At 45.7% G+C, this 5,749-nt stretch overlaps 1 pseudogene; it reads right to left on the reverse strand.

Annotated features, from left to right (window-relative positions):
* Positions 1–1,127: 1,127 nt before the first annotated feature.
* LOC109498760 lies at positions 1,128–4,106 on the reverse strand (annotated as a pseudogene).
* Positions 4,107–5,749: the final 1,643 nt, after the last annotated feature.

Consider the following 5,749-nt stretch of genomic DNA (forward strand, 5'->3'; position numbering starts at 1 on the left):
CGGAGGGAGATGCTCCCTCGCGAGAGCTGGATCAGAGTGCCTCCAATCCCCCTAACTTGCGTTGGCAAGGATCTGATTGGCAAGCAGGAGAATAGAACTTGGCTGACTTAGGAAGGAAGAACATCCCGGAAGGCTACTCGAAGAGCTCCCATCACATGAGGAAGCTGGAAGAACTGGTTTAGAGACAAGCGTCAAGGGAGACGGGGCGGCTGGCAGAACCTCTCCACCACCCTACTTCTTGAAGCACCCCCAGACACAAGCAGTTTTAGGCTACCACGCTGGGTTTGCCTGGTGGAAGAGAAAGCAATTCCCCAAATGACTGAATGTCAAGACAGAGGCCTCACCCCTGTGACCGTGGATATAAATTTATCCTTGCCTCCGACCCAGACACATCGGCCTTCCAGTTCCTAGAAGGTGATATGAGGGGAGGACTGAGGGGAGGCCAGAGTTTAAGGTTAATAAAGAACTATCTAATTTCAAACTATTATGATCATGCATATTCTCATAAAGACACAAATATTGAGTAATGAGGAGATCATAGAACAAAGAGGATTTGTTTTTAAAAGTGTGCTTACTATATCATGATGTATTCTATCAGACCAGGCTGTCCTATCTTTATAGATATTTATACTCCGTCATCATCATGAAGCTGTATAAGACGGCTATTAAGAGCTTAAACTTGGGGTGCCTGGGTGGCCCAGTCGGCTAAGCATCCGACTTCAGCTCAGGTCATGATCTCGCGGTTCGCGAGTTCAAGCCCCGCGTCAGGCTGACAGCTCAGAGCCTGGAGCCGGCTTCAAAATCTGTGTGTCCCTCTCTCTCTCTCTGCCCCTCCCCTCCCCTCCCCTGCTCATGCTGTCTCTCTCTCTCTCTCTTTCTCTCTCTCTCTCAAAAATAAATAAACATTAAAAAAAAAGAGCTTAAACTTCATAGTCAAATCCCAGCTCCACCCTTTATTGCTGTATGGCCTTAAACAAGTTACTTCACCTCTCTGTGCCTTATTTCCACATCTGTAAAATGGGAACAGCAATAGATTACCTCACTGGGTTGCTATGGGAACTCAATGCAATAATTCATACGTGACCAAGACATTGAATAATCAAGATTTATGTGATGTAATCAGAAAGAACATTTGCTTCTCATTGGCCACTTATAATTTATTCAGTGGGAGGTTTTTTTTTGAATGAAAAACCAGGCAGTTCCCTAATGTTTCTGACTATCCTCGTATGATAATAGAAAGTTCTAGAACCCCACTACGTTGCAAAAGACCATCACTCTTTGATGCTTAGGAAGTCATGTCCCGCGTAATAAAGGCTTCCAGTTTCTTTTTTCTTTCTTTCTTTTTTTTGCAACTGATTATTTTATTTTCCAGTCAGCCAACAGTCCCAACTTACGCTTTCTTCCCTTTTTACACAACGACTGTCCTTCTCCAGAGAAGGCGACGAATCTGCCTCCAGCTTCATCCGCTTCGACCTTTCTGACAGTGGATGTGAATTTCTGATAAAAGTGATCTTACCAAGTTTAAATTCATAAGTGGGGATTCCCCTTCTAGTGTTTCCAGGCTTGACTGGGGAGGGACTGGGCCCTACACCTTTCTTCTTCCTGTCCGGTCTCTTTCGAGAGCCGGAGAAGGCACCGAAGCCCAGCTCTCCAGCATAGTCGCTGTGGTCAGCTTCGCCTTTCGGTGGGCTCCTCCTCCCGAACTAGTCTTTCGGGCTCCTTGTAGCCCCGTGGGGTATCGAGCTTTAGGTTCACGTCACACCCAATAATGGACACGGCTTTGTCAGGCTTGGTCTCCATCACCCGCAGTTCATAAATCTCGTTGTAGTTGACGGCAACCACATCCCCTGTGGTCAGGCAGGCAGTTTCTTCGTGCGTTTTCTAATACTGCTTTGGGGTCGGCGATGTCCGGGCAGTCGGGGCTCTGAGGCTGGAATTTGGAGTCCGTGGCTACTTGAAGGTTGCCACCCTCCACCTGGACCAAGCCCCCTTCTTCCAACAGCAAATTCTGCATCATCCAGTGTGGGAGGCAGCAGACGCCCTCGTTGGCCACAAACTCACAGTGGGCCATGCGCTCTGAGTTCTGGTTGGTCGGTTTCAACAGCATGGGGTAGGTGATGTTGAGTCCGCTGGGTAGATGGAGGCTGAGGGCAGCATAATTATCTTCCCTCCTTTCTCCACATCTGCCCTGTCATTAGGCCCCGCGAGCATGGACCCCCAGAAGCAGCGGTACTGCGTGGGGAAGCGGTTCTGGAAGACCCGGGGAATCGGCTGGTCAAACACGTTGGAGGAGAACATGATGGATCCTTGCGCCTGGCAGATGCCGCTTGGCCCAGAGAACGTTAGGATGCGAGCTCACCGACTTGCTCGGCTCACAGCCGCCCCCAAGGGTTCCAGTTTCATCCAAGTTCCCCTGAGCTGGGGTCCTCCCGTCGGAAACCTATAGGGGGCACAATTCTCCTCTATTTGCTCACCTCGCCTCTCCGATCTTGATCTTCCAATTTGATAACCAGGGGCTCTCATACGCTGAAGTGGGAGGAAGGGCAAGGGCGTGGGCAGAAAAGTTCTTACTTAACTGGTATCTTTGGAAAATGATTCTCCACCGTCTGGGCTTGGAAAATGTGAAAGGGGACTTCCTTTCCAGGGGTTTCAGAGTGCCCCACCGTGACGATCCAACTACACTTCTCACGCGGAGGGAAACGTATTTTTCGCCCCGTTGCCGCCCGTGGGCTGTGCACGTGTGTGTGTGTGTGTGTGTGTGTGTGTGTGTGTGTGTGTGTGCATGCGCACACGCGCGCGTGTGTATGCGTTTTTAGTCGCTCACTCCACGCAGAATCTCTGTTAGAGCCCCATTATTCCTCCAGGCACTCCCTCAGCCGGAATTTAAGAAGACTCTAAGCCAGCCTTCCCTCCCTCCTGGTCCACACATGGACTGTTTGTCCTGACGTTCTGGGAGTGCAAGTTGATTTTAATACAGCAGCAACTCTGCTCTGTTAATGATGCTTCGAACCGATCCTTCTCTCCTCCCCTCTAGATGCTCCAGATACAAGCCAGACAACCATCCACTGTGCTTCCTCCTTGCGCAGAACACATAGGAAGCTCCGGATGTCCCAGGGGAAGCCCTTCTTAACTTGGGATGAAGAAGTAAGCCATAGGGAAAGGATCCAGAAAGTGCCTGTCTCCAAATACACTGTCTTCAAACATTTTCTCACAATTTCAGCTTTTTTATATATTTGAGTTGGCTGAAGTAGTTATGAGTTGTATAACCAGTTTTCAATGGAATCCTGCTTTGAAAGCCCTCGGGGGTGGTCTTACAACTCACTTTGATATTTAATATCTAGGGTTTTTATGCCTTAGACCAATACTGGGAAAGGAAGAGACCCATTTTTATAACCTTTACATGTGTATTTGAGGAGCATTTTTAACTGTGCTTAGTAAATATCAGCTGTTACTACTATCCTGGATAGGAAGCAAGATAACACGGGTAAAAAGAGTAGAAGGAAAACGAAAGAATTACTCATGTTGTCCTTCTCTAACAAATAGCCTGGGATCATCGATTTGATGTTGCGGAATATCTTTTCCAGTTTATTTTTGGAGTAGAAGAAATATCCCCCTCCTTGGAATGAATTAACTATAGCTCAACTTAAGCAGGGCAATGGTGCGTCCTGTGACCTCTTATTTCTGGTCAGAAACCGTACTTTGAGACCGTGCCACAGGATGCAAAGGCGTGTGCGTGGCTGAAAAGGTGGCCAATATGGGGCCGGCAAGCATACAGGGTGATGGCGTCTCACACCATGAAGATGGTTGAAAGACTGGCATCCAACCCCTTTGGCAATACGGTGATTACCGCGTCAGCCGATGTAGGAGGGAAATTTGATGGTGCTGTCCACACTTTTGGAATGACTCCCTCATGGTTGACTTTTCTAGGGGAAAGGGCTTATTGCTTTTTAAAACTGAAAGATTTTCATAGATCGGGAAAGATGATTTTTTTTTTTTTGCTGTTGTTACATAACTATAGTTTCTTTTTTCTATTTTCTTTTCCAAAGAATAATGAAAAGCTTACTGGATTTGGAGTAGGGAATGTAGTTTTTTTTTCTCTCTCTCTCTGTTTCTTTTTTTAAATGTTTATTTATTTTTGAGGGGGAGAGAAAGAGTGAGTGGGGGAGGGACAGAGGGTCTGAAGTGGGCTTTTTGCTGACTGAGCCCCCCAAGGTGGCCCTAGGGGATGTAGTTCTAATTGGACCAGTCAACTCCCAGCTATGAGAGCCTGAGACGAATGTTCTCTGAATCTCTTGGCACTTACCTTCCCACTCCATCAAGTGGGACCACAGACGTGGCCTAACTCAGGGTAGTTGTTTTAAAGAATTTGATTGGCAATGTGTATAAAAATATCAAGAGTACTATTTCATCATTAACAAAAGTACTTAATAAGTACATCAAAGGGACCAGTTTTCCTGTTGTGTTTGGAATGGGATCTGCTAAAGGTACACTTTATACTGAACAGGCTGAAACAGAAAACGAAGCCCCAGAGATCCTGAAGTTTTCTGACTAATAGAAGAACCTACTACACAAGAATATAATCAGTCAGTTAACATATGCCTGGTGAGCTCATTTACTTTTGTAAGCAAATTCCAGTTTCTTCAATCAGTATAATCTATGGAACAGAAAAGTCAATTCCATGTTTCATAACAGTGCGCTCCTCACGTATTTTGTGACTGAAAGTCACATTTTCAGGAGATTGAATGACAGCTAAGTTTTTAGCAGTTAAGTCTCCCATGGATTATTTTGAGAAGCTTGTTTCTTTTTTTTTTTTTTTTAATTTTTTTTTTTCAACGTTTTATTTTTGGGACAGAGAGAGACAGAGCATGAACGGGGGAGGGGCAGAGAGAGAGGGAAACACAGAATCGGAAACAGGCTCCAGGCTCTGAGCCATCAGCCCAGAGCCTGACGCGGGGCTCGAACTCTCAGACCGCAAGATCGTGACCTGGCTGAAGTCAGACGCTTAACCGACTGCGCCACCCAGGTGCCCCGAGAAGCTTGTTTCTTGTCAATAAGCACAAATAATAGATTCTGCATAGATTTAAACTTAAGTAATATACCTGAGGAGACCATAGGGCTCATGGAAATCGAGACAGCATGGGAGGGATACAGGAATAACCCAATGACTACACTGAGAATAATGGGAACTGGGCTTTTACTGTGGGAGAAGAGTTTACAAATATGAGAGGGGGAGATAAACTCTGAGGTGCTCGGCTGAAACTGATGGCATTGATGTGAACTCATAGTTTATATAAAGACTGGTAAATATAGAAATAGTTATGTAGAGTATGTATATATCTTCTAGCTCTGTTCATGACAGGGCTCATCTGCAATGGTGTCCCAGTAGAAATGGGCACATGGTTTCCAAATATTATTCTTCAGTAAGATGAACCAGGACTCCTTAGAGAAATGATTCCAAAGCCAGGGCCAAGGTGGGTAAATATATGGAGTGTTTGAAACATTTTGTTGCACAGGAAGTTGGGAAATGCTTTAAAAACAATGGAAACATGCCAAAAGGACACAGGAACTGGCATGAAAGGTCTCCCTTGGGCAAATCTGGGTCAATTTGAACATTAAACAATGATAGTCATGGAGTACACCCCTTGAATAAAATAGGAAGCTACGAGTCCATACTGATGTAAACAAAAATGCATGTAAATTGGTACAGTCATTACGGAAAACAGTAACAAATATGGAGGCTCCTCAACAA

Source organism: Felis catus, chromosome B1 (assembly GCF_018350175.1).
Source record: "Felis catus isolate Fca126 chromosome B1, F.catus_Fca126_mat1.0, whole genome shotgun sequence".
In the NCBI taxonomy this organism is placed as follows: Eukaryota; Metazoa; Chordata; class Mammalia; order Carnivora; family Felidae; genus Felis; species Felis catus.